The 12,301-nt window shown below is 36.6% G+C and overlaps 1 pseudogene; it reads right to left on the reverse strand.

Annotated features, from left to right (window-relative positions):
* Window positions 1-216: 216 nt before the first annotated feature.
* On the reverse strand, window positions 217-5,526 carry LOC140853799 (uncharacterized; annotated as a pseudogene).
* Between the last annotated feature and the right edge of the window lie 6,775 nt (window positions 5,527-12,301).

Here is a 12,301-nt window from a genome sequence, read left to right on the forward strand (position 1 = left end):
CTAACTTAAGTTGACATGTCATGAATTTTAAGTATATAAATCGGGCATGAGATCTGTACGGAGGTAGCAAGCAACAGAAAAATGACATTGAAGCCAGATGATTTCATTGCACACACTAACAGAAAAAGATGACGGGAAAGGGATGCTAGAGTTCTTTACCTGACAGGCCTTATGTGTGTTTCTGCAAAATAGAAACTTGAAGAACGAATAGAATAGTTAGCATTGGAAATCCAAAGCAATACATTAGGCAAGCAATCTATTGGAGCTCACCAAATTTGATGAAGTAACAGCATGACAACCAATAGTTTCAATACAATGGCAACAAATATCTTGTCCTGGAATGCTGCAAGAGCACAAAAGATGAAACAAAGCAGCTCCAATAACTCTGCTATCCTATGAATGTTCAAACGAGTCACATCTATGAGTCGTCTTAAAAGTTATACATGATAGGTAGAAGTGCGTTCCTGGGTTAGGTACAGAACATCAAAGTTCTCCAACTTGTGCTGCGTTACCTGTATGATTCCAGAATCCTGAAATAACATAAGTATTTACATCAATGCCATTGAGAAACAATATGGTAATATGTAAGGGTAGGTAAAAGAGAAGCCCAAAAGCTGAACAGCTGCATTCTGAATTTTTCCGTTGTAAGACATTAGCATCGTGCAGTAAACTATGTAAGTGAGATACTCATTTTCATTATGTGTATGCTAGCAGGAAAATTTGTCCAAAACCAGTCACCAGTGCTAGTAAGCATTTTCCTTGGAACTGTGGTGTCTCTTCTGCACGGCAATTCAAAAATTAGATTAGCTCTGAGCTTCCATTTCCCCAGGCACGTCAAAAAAAAACCCAGCTGGTTGTAGCGCAACTCTGCTGGAGCTTTATAACCTATAAGAAACTCAGATTCTATTAATAGGGTTAGTGTAAAATACTGTTTCATATATAGTTAGCTCTAGAACCACTATAAGAGTAAACTATTTATTCTTTCTATTATATGGACTTCTCTCTTTCTTTTTAGTAGAAAAGAATTATATAAACTTCTCAAATTTTCCTAATCCAAATTCACACATAATGAGCATTCATGCTTTCAGCAGTCTGCCAGAGCTTTCATATGTGCTCTTTGTTGAACAGTTTCAAAGGTAATTCGCGTAAGTCAGTTGATAGACTATCATTTACTGTTTTATTCATACTCCTACCAGCTCTGTTTATGATACTAGAGCAAGCAAGAGAAGTGAGAAAGCCCAAGGAGCTACACAATATGTGCTAACATATTGGATTTTCTCTTCTGTAGCTAGTAGTCTTATTCTTTCTCATCTAAAACTTGGTATGGTTGTAATCATGTGTTATCTGACATTTGTCAGTATCAGACCTTTGCATGATGGAAGGTTTGCTACATGGATTTTCAAGTATCTAAATTCAGGTTATTAGTGGCTTTGATGCCATCCATAGCCTATAAATTGTTTGAGTAACACATTGGTTGCTCCTGCTATCTATATGGTTTGATGTACAAGTTTCTTGATTCTTGTTTTGTGGTTCCTATTTTGAAGTAGATTTTAAGTGTGTTTGGCCAACAAAGAATTAAAGTTCTTGTCCACTTAAGAGTAGATTTTAGTAAATGTATACATGAAATTTGAACAATGGTGTTTCCATCTTGAACTTATCTTAGGCCTGGGACCTATAAGTCTCGTAGCTGATGTTGGTTACGCCATCTACCAAATTGTATAAGTAGGCTCTTTAATCCACTAATACCATATCATTCTCTGCTTTTAGTTCAAAATACTTTGGTAGGTACAGGGGCTAAAAAATCCACTTTTGTGGGTGGTTTCACCATAATAACTTTTATAGTAAATTAAATTGATCCCCGTTAAAGTTTAGGATAATTATAAATTCCCAACTAATGTTTCAAAAATATATATTACACTACGTAACTATTGCTATGTATAACACATAACCCCTACCATTATCTTTTTGTTAAATAAGCTAACAAACCTTGCTGCCATCATCACTTTCTAACCCATTTAAGTCCTAAAATATCTCATATTTTTTTTATTTTTTTATTTTCTTTTTATTCCATTTGTTATTTGAAATTTTTTCCAAATTTTCAAATTTTATGGTTTGCCAAATTATTCCCAAATATCGAATTTGTGATGATGATTAAAACTCAGTCAAACAAGTATGCTTATTAAAATCCAAGATATTTATATATAATATACCAGATTTGGGCTTTATAAGCTCATTTGTGTCATGTGGCTATTCATGGCTACTGGAATCTATGGCCAAAAGCGGGCATGGCCCATCTCAAAGCCCAAATCTGGTAAATTATATACAACATCTTGGATTTTAATAAGCATACTCCTTTGATTGAGTTCTAATCATCCTCATAAGTTCGATACTTGGGAATAATTCGGCCAAAACATAAAAATTTCAAGTTTGGAAAAATTGAAATAAGAAGAAGATAATAAAATTAAGAATATAACTTATTTTAAAATCAAATAGGTTATTTAATAAAATAAGAAGGAGTGATGTTAGTAAGGCCTTTCAGATTATTTAATAGAAAGATAATAATAGGGGGATATGTGTATATTTCCGAAATGTAGTATGGGGAATTTGTAATCACCCCCAAATTTCAAGGGGAAATCAGTATAATTTACTCTAATTTTTTAATTCATAATTACTCATGATTTACTCAAGCTTGTCTCATCCATGAGTTAAGTACTTTGCCTACACCAATGCAGAAACCGTCAAAAACTATCTGCTTCGCTGGAGCCACTCAGCTAGAAGGGCAATCTATAAAAACTTATGCCAATCTAAGGACATCTATATTGTACCCTCAACTCCAGAGCAAATGATGTTGCCAAAAGAACATAACGGTATTTAGAAACAAGATCCTCTCAAAAATGGCCCAAAGAAATGTGTTACATACTTGCGTTAAACCACAACAAAGTACCAATTGACTTGTGATTTCATATTCCTTGCTAGAGGGTGCAGAAAACCTTCAACATAAACACCCTTATTTTAAGGTATAGAAAAATATGACTCTATAATTTCCATTGCATGTATCTTGATTTCGAACTCGTCCCTCCTAATTAAAAGTTCTAAAAACATAAGCAAATTACCACATCGCTCAAAGTGGTTTGTGCCTTTAATTCCATCCTTTATTTTTGAAACTTCACATGAACTCTCCTTGATGAAAGCCCACTCCACTTTTTGTTAGTCCACAGGGTTCAACAATTGTCTCTCTCTCTCCATAAACGTAGATACATACATACAACCATAAATACATAATCAAGTCGCAGGCTGTAATTCTATCAAGCATCTTAATTACATAAATTTCTAAAGTGATATGAACAAACAAACCTCATACAAAGCAACAACTTCTCATATGATATTAGTGAACAAATCTATAACTTTTCTGAACCAGTGGATATTTCGACATGAAAATTCAAAAATCTAAATATATGCAACTCTGCAAATTGATTTTATACATATAAATACATATAATATATTTGCAAGTGACAGTTTGCTCAGAAGGTATATATATACATATTATTCAAGATATATTTGGCAAATATCGATATCTAATATGGATACTATACAGAAATGACATGATTTGAGGTATCTATGTTTCCTAGGGTTCCATAATCATATAATTTCTGGAAAGTGAAAACAAAATATATAGATCTATTTATAACTAACAAGAGAACAAGTCATTTACTTTGTATTTCCTTGATTCTTGAGACTGGATTCCTCTTTCAAAATTCTTCTACCATCTAACTTGTATATGAACGTAAATATTGATATACAGCTTATTTTATTTTCCATGGTATAATGTTAATATACAGATCCCAAACTGGACCCAGTAACATATGCTACAATTTTAACTTTTCAGTATAGAAAATTGATTAGATACTGAGCAATGCTCCAGGACAAGGAAGAACATTAAATCAAGCTTGTCTAACATGTAACGCTTCTAAGCAAGTCCATACAATATGAATCAGTAAAAAACACATAAACACTCAAGTGTTTAACTTGAACCCTAGTTGCATACATGTTCAAAAGTCCTAAGCCTGCCATTGAGGTTTGGAAAATACATTTAACTAGGTTTGACTTCGCTGTAACACATATTAACAAAAATAAAAAAATAAAAAAAATAGAAAAGTAGCCCGTGCATGAGAGCGCATTGGCTCAAGCATTAAATCTTTTAGTGTGCTGCTGAATATCAAGACAACCATATTCTCAGACATTGATAGTGCCTCTTGCACGAAGGTCCCATGAAATTACAAAACAACGTCAAACCTTGAACTTAGCATCATTTAGCCTCAGGATAAATGCATCAAAAATTCCTTGTGATTTAATAATCAATATCGAACATCCTCTGGATTACTCAAACAAATATGCTAATTTTGATAATCCAGTGAAAAACAAAATAAACCTGGTGTTTTGCAACCAATATTCACAGCTCAAGAACTTCTCATATGACATCACCTAATAAGGTTTTCAAGTATGCGTTATGCTATAAAACTATATGAAATTACATAAGTTTATGTTTAATTATGTTTCTACAAAATGTTCCCAGAAGATCGTCATTTAGAGCGCATTCATTCGTGAGGTATACTATCTAATTCAATATTAGAATCACCATACAGGATAATTAAAAATGAAGGAAAAGAAAAGAATCCGAAACTAGGGCATCAAGAAAACCCTGACCTGTTCACCGGCGTTTCGATTCTACCGGTTCCGTTCCGAGGGCAATGGGCGGTTAAATCCCCTCTCCGATTCATGTACTGCCTCGGCTGCCTCTTGGTGACCGCCCGCACACCACTCACGTCGGCCCCCGATACGGGCTTCCCTTCGTGGAGTCGAAACCCAGCGGGATCCCCAGCTTCTTCATCATCTCCAGCTCGTCCGGGTCCAGGTCAGTGGGCACCGCAGCGTCCCCTCCGCCGGAGCACCGCCGTCGGGGGCAGCGGCACCGCCGCCCTGCTTCTTGCGCTCCTTGGCGGCGCCGTCCGCTGTCTCAAGGGGGCGGACGAGCGGTGGCGATCCCGTTCGTCGTCGCTGCCCTCGCGGCGGCGCTTGCGGCGGTGGTCGTCAGGGGAGGGTGAGCGGCGGTGGTGGCCGTGGCGGCGGTGGGAGCGGTCGGCCGAGAGGGAGCGGGATCGGGAGCCGCGACGGGTGTCGGGGGAGCGGTGCGGGAGCGGGCGCGGCGGCGGCGGTCCGGGGAGCGGGACCGCTTCCGGTGGTCGCGGTCTCTGGTACGCTCCCGATCCCGATCTCGGTCGCGGTCGCGGTCCTTATCCCGGTCTCGGTCTCGGTCTCGGTCGCGGTGGCCCGTAGAGGTCTCGATCGCGAATCTTCTCCTTCTCTCTTCGCCTCTCCGCCATATCCTCCTCTCTCCCCGCACTACTGTGGTGTAAGCTCCCCTACGGAGAGAGGAGAGGGAGAAGCGAGAACGGAGAGAGAGAGCGTCGGAACCTTGAAGAGGTTTTGTTGTCGAGGCGGAATAGCCTGTTACCAATGTTTGTAAGCCTGTGAAGGAGGGAGGGCTCCCCTGCGATGAGGCCTTTAGAGGATTCAAACCGTCGATTTCATTTAATCCAGACCGTAGAGTGGGAATCGTTCGGCTGGCTCTTTTTTGGAGACAAATCAGGCCAATTAAGCCCACATTCGCAAGACTCATCGATGGTCTTGTGTAGCGCGAGCCCCCTGATCATTCATCAAGAAACGCGAGAAGTGCGGGTCGCCTAGGATGCGTGTCTCCAAGGTCCTCATGTTCGTAGATGTATGTAATCCATGAAAATAGGGCACGATAAAACTCGTATTCCGTGGTTCTGACACCCAATAACTAAGAAGGTGCCAAGGAACATTGGCCCTTCTGAAGATGCAAGTGGGCCCAAACACTATATTTCATTAAAATAATGGAATAGAGTTGCGGGAATAAAAGGAAGCTTATTCTCCTTAACAACTTTTCAGTCTTATTTCGTCTTTATTTAATCTAATCTAAAAAAGGGAGGATAATTTTGTCTTTCTAACAAAATCCAAATGTATCATGAATTCTGATGCACTTCCATTCTTCCTGTACTTATTTCTTCAGCCAAACACCCAAATCCCACTATTTTTCATGGTATGAATCCCATCCCTCTACATATAACAGATAAGCCACTAATTTTATTCCACTTTGATGAATAACAAGGCCGGCATAGATGTTAGTTCAATTTTCATTTTGAGCCTAACATTGTTCTTTATAAATTGGGGCTTGCCTCAATGTAAAATTGTTTTGCTTAGCAGTCACAAGTAGTAGATTCTTTCTTGGATGTACTTAATGTATGTGAGTCTCCCCTACCTTCCTCTTAATAATATATTACTAATTTTCATGCAAAAAACTAATTAGAAAAAAAAAGTAAAAGAAAAAAAAAAAGAAGATAGGATCACACAGTTGCTACGAGAACATATACATTTATTAAGTTATTATCCCATGTACATGCAAAATATCTGGCTGTAGTTTGTGGATATAAATTTTACAATGATTGATTACCAAAAAAAAAATTACACTGAATTGTCTTGTACAGTGACTTATTGGCCTCACAATATTGTCGTTCTGCCAAAATATGGCCTGCGTCCATTTGATGCACATTCGACTAGGCAGCCGACGGCTCACTCGACCAAGCCCCTTTTCCAATAGGTTGGACTAATGTTTGGTGGGCTTGTCCACGTTTCGGTCTTAAACTAAGCCTAGGCTTATGATTTATGACATGGCCCAATTTGGGCCGGCTTGAAATATATATAATAACTAGTTTAGAATCTCATGCGATGCCACGATATATATTTATTTTTTTAAAATAATATTTTTATAAATTAAAAATTTAATATAATATAAAAGACATCATAGATGATATCGAATATTTCAAATTAAAATATAAATTAAAATATTTAAATAACATAATAATAAGAAGTAACATAATTATTTCTATCTTCTACCAGCAGAAAAATTATTTTTTGAATCAACATTTTCAGCATCAATTATTTCGGAATCTTCATGATTAAGCAGAACATGACCACCTATTTGCATCCCACATATATCTCTTTTCTTCATAGTCTATCAATAAAAATAATATATATTTATTATTATATAATTTTTTATTTTATTGAATTTTTAGTCATCAACTTACTTCAGAGAAAAGATAAAGACAAATTTTCTGATAGTTGAATTGTTAATAACTTCTTAGTCCCAATAGTTCAGAATTTCCAGAATGACTAAGAGACAATGATGATATATACATATCTGAGATTAGTAGTTTGTATTCGTTTTGTATGTATTTAAGAATGGATGGTTAAGTAATAGTAGGAGGTAGACAGTAGTCATATTGTATTTGTATTTATATGCATGATTGTAGTAGTTGACTCATGGGGACAATCCCAATTAATATTTTTTTTGCCCTTGGGTTCAAAGCCAGAAATATGGAGATCCAGTAGAAAAGGGCCTTTATATAATAAATACATTGTCAGGGTTTAATTGCAAAACATCCCTAAACTAAATTAACTCAACATGATCTGGTTAAGTCAATTGTCAAAAGGGCTTAATTGAATATAGTCTTTATCAAGGGTCTAAATGCAAGATTTTCTATTTAAATAAATAGATCTATGTCAGATTTCAGATCGGGTTGGGATCCAAAATCCAAATCCATTAGGCCCATCTCTTTCCTTCCTTTTTTTTTCCTTCCCCGATTGCCGATAGAGAGGAGCTTACGCTTTCTCCATCGATATTATCTACTTTCCCAAATCTCCAACCATAACTCAGAAAAAAGAAAGAAAAAAAAAAAATCTCCACTGGCACCAGCCAAACGGACTTCTCTCTCTCTCTCGTAGAAGAAACACAACGCACTCAACCCCACATTTAGACGACCCATGACATCTAATTCAACGGTTCTCATTTGCTCCGCCGCCCAAAATAAAACAAAGACGTCCCACCCCTAACTTATGCGGACCTAGTTCGTCTCCGCCCAACAATTGTTGGGCTCGAAACTCAAAATTAAAATGAAAAAGAAATAAAAGGCCGAGGGTGGGGCGGAGAGAGGGAGACAGGAGAGAGAGAGCAGGAGGGGGTGGAGAGGGGAAGAGTAGGAAAATAAACGAAAGTGCATCGCGGACTCGTTGCGATAATCTTTTTCTCTGGAGGGGAGAAAAAAATTAGAGGGAAAAATTGTAAATTTCTCCAACTCCTGGGACGAGGTTCAAAGATTCTTCGCTCATCCCTTCTTGCTGAATCTAGCGTTAGGTCTTTTTTTTTCTCCTCTCCTGCATGGCGTCGTGGCAGCGTACAAGAGAGTTGTTAGGGCATGATCCGAGAATGTGAATAGCATCGTCGGAGTAGTCGTGATAGTGGGGAGTTGAAGGCCGGCCCTCTCTCCATTGTTCGAGCTTTTTTCTTTTTTTTTTTTTAGCCACATGTCGTGCAATTGTTTAGCCACGTGTCGAATAGAGACGCCTCCACACGGTTGCTCCATTTTTATATATATATATAGATATATAATACGAGCTGTGAGCATATATGCCAAGCATATATATTTCACATACATGATAAAAATATATGACATTACTGCATGTTCTACAAGTACAGAATAGTAGTTTTTTTTATGATTTTTTAAAAAAAATTAAGCTTTGTATCAATTCATATTTGAAACTATAAATATATGAAATGAAGAATGAAAAATCATTCTTTATTGCGAATGTGAACATATTATTAGAAAAAGAATTCTAAAATTGTTCTTTGTTATTTTATAAATTTATAGTTCATCAAAAATTTGATTGTATTTGTCCAATATATAGACTGAGAAGCCTGGTCTATTCAAGCTAAGACGGCTTAATTAGCCTGATTTTAGTCCCAACTTAATTATAGTTTCTTCGGTTGGGTATGGGCCCATCCGAAGATACCAGGTGCCTAATGACATAGGAGTTGGAGACCATTTATTGCCTAGGCCAACCTGCCAACGCGCATCCGCAATCCATGTCCCAAGATGTGTATGTTAAGGTTACTTGTCTAGTTCGATCAACATCCAACTCACTCACTTAAGTTAAATTAAAAGAGTAATTGGTGTGCAGTCAAGAAAACTTTTGGACAATTATGAGAGAACAAGAGGATGGTCATGTTATTGTCAAGATAACGGACATAGAATATTAAAAGGTAGAAGAAAGTTTTGTATTTGGCTAAATTTCTTTTGCCTCTTTTATCTAATGTTTATATACTTGCACTTGCATATATTGCCGGTCTACATTGCCACATGACTGAGTGCTTGTGCATTCCTTCCTTGCTATAGTAGTGCAACGGGGGAGTGCGTTCTCTCCTTCAGCAAACTAGACTAACTTACAATTACGATAAAAAATAACTTAACTATTCCATATAAATTAAAAGCATCACATGTGATAATTAAAGGTCACATCAAAGGGTTTATATTTTGCATTATATTTAGAGGGGGTGATATTTATTGATTGCGAATTCTTTGACTAATCACTAATGTACGCATGCATGCTCTTGTTCTAGAACAAATGAGGCCTAGCTAATTGACAAGGCAATTTATGTGGCAAACATTACAAATGCATGCATCCAGCTTGGGATGGTTGTTGGTTTTAGAACGAGCTGAAAACAGGAAGTGTATTGACTATATTATAAAATATTACCAACAAAAATATAATAGTTTCCCCCATGATAAAAGATCAAAATTATTAGACTTGGTCGCCATGTGTCATCTCTAGCTCATTTGACTCCTAAGGTGAAATATATTTAAATGGAAAAATTAGTTAAACACCCGTCAACTTAGAAGCCTTCACCTACTTAGTTTCAAACGTTTTAAAATGATCTTTCAATTTAGTTAAGCAGTTCAATATGGTCTTATCGTTCATTTTTATTCATCCGAACTTATAAGATTCTGACGTGTGATGGTTGCTTGAGATTTTTAAGATCGAAATACTTATTATGTGGAATAGTTTAGATGAGAGGAGCGATGGGCAGGTAGGATAGGATAGAGGATATTAGAAGAAGAGGATATGGTAGGAGTGGATGAGGCTTAGGACTAAATTAGAGAGAGAGGGATGGAGATAGTAGCCAAGTTTAGAAAGGAGGAAAAGAAGGTGCTAGAAGAGGAGATGGAGAGAGTGGGTAGGACACGGATAGGGCTCAAGACCAAGTTAGATGGAAAGAAAGAATTTAGAGGAGAAATGAGGATAGCAATTAGGTCTAAAAAGGAGGATGATATATCGGAAGAGAAGGTCGTGGTGAGAGCGGATGGAGCTGAGATCATGTTAGATAAAGAGGATGAACGAGGACAAAATATGGAATTTAGAGAGGAGGAAAAGAAAATCTTAGAAAAAGAGGTGTTGGGAGTGGAGAGGATGAAAAAAAGAAAAAGAGATGGTATTTTTTGATAAATAAGCCATTTGTGTCGAGCAAAATTATCCTTTATGGTGGTGTTTTAACAACAATAAATGTTGTATTGGATTCGAGCGAACAATTTAACTAAATTTAGGACTATCTTAGATTTTTTAAACTTAAGAGGCATTAAATGAAACTGATCCTATATTGGGGAGACGTTCCAGAAATTTTTTATATTTAATTTAATCTTAGATCATGGACCAGCATAGCAATTCTAGACAAATCAACTAAAACATGATTAGAGTTCAAACTTATGTATCATGAGCTAATCCAAGAGGCCAATGTCACCATTCTAAAGCACATACCAAGCAGCAACACTAAAACAATATCCGGGAATATTTTGGCAACGGGAGAGATCCACAAATATAGAGAATACTAACAGTAAAAAAGTTTGGCCATAATTGGATAATTAAAATAAAAGAGGGTAAAAAGAGGGTTGGTTTGCTGTCGTTATTGTTCTTCAAATAATTGATAGATAATTGGGTAATCGTTCATTATCATGGTTAATCTATAATTATTTAAGAAATTAATCATCAGAAGAAGTTATGAATATTTTAATATTTTTTAATGACAGGTGCTATACTAATGCCGACACCCCAGCCCAGGCACCATTTTTATGGAATAAGAAGGAACCGAGACGCATGGATGTTAGGAACCGACTCGAACCTAATCCGACCATGTGGCAACATAGAAAATCTGGACGGTCCAAGCGGAGCAATCGTAACCACTCCTTTCTAATTTAATTACCCGAATCTTTAAATTTTTTACATGCGACCAGACACGCGTGCGTTTCGGGCAGGCGGTCCGAGCAATAATATTCCCGCGCTCCTTTTCACGCCCACTCCCCCTCCGTTACTACTGCTCTCATTAATCAACTGCTACCATTTCTTTTTACTACCCAACTTTCAGAGGAAGAGAAGACCGACGGCATCGGCAAGCACAAAAGGCAAATCAAACGTTCCAACCGAGGGATTCGTGAGACCTTCGAGAAAACCCAACCCACCACCATTACGAGCGCCATCTCCTTTCGCTAAAAACTTTCTTCATAAAAATTGTCGCCATCTCTCGCCCCCTCCCTCGTCCGGGAGCAGTGAGACGGAACAGCGGGAGACGCAGAAGCCTCCTCTTTCGTTCCCCAGGTGACCATCCATCTTTTTCTCCTCGTTGGTTTAAAAGAAATTTGCATGCAGTTACTTTGATTTTATTTCTTACCATTTGATTTGATTCTTAAACAAAAAATATGACTAAAATCTGACTAATATTTATATTTATATTTTTAATTTGATAAAATATAGATATAGATATAGATATATATACGATCATTAGATTTAAAAATTTATATCTATATTTATTTTAAAAAATAGATACGGATTCAAATCAGAATCGGTATAATTCAGACATTTGATTCTTATAACGATAGAATGAAAAATATTTTTAAGTATGTTAATATAATTATTTATTTTTTTAAAAAAATTAATGAACATCATATAAAATTAAATAAGATTATAAATAAAATAAAATATTTTTTACAAATCAGATAATTATCTGTTCATATATATATATATATATATATATATATTTTATAAATTAAAAAATAAATATGAATAATTGTCAGATGTTCAAATTACTATTCATTTTGGGTAGATTTAGATAAAAAAAATTGTTTTAGATAACATATGAATATTATTGGATCCATTATTATTTTTACATAAAATATCAGACGGACGGTTCAGCCATTCACCCACTGCCATCAATCCGGTGGGTCTCATCTAAGAAAGATAGGTGATCAGAATGGACAATGGCCCCTGGAACCTGTTGTTGAGTCCCACCTTTGATTTAGTCCGTAGGATCTCCTCTAGTAAATCTACAGCGGTGGGT

This window comes from Elaeis guineensis, chromosome 1, assembly GCF_000442705.2.
Source record: "Elaeis guineensis isolate ETL-2024a chromosome 1, EG11, whole genome shotgun sequence".
NCBI classification, from domain to species: Eukaryota; Viridiplantae; Streptophyta; class Magnoliopsida; order Arecales; family Arecaceae; genus Elaeis; species Elaeis guineensis.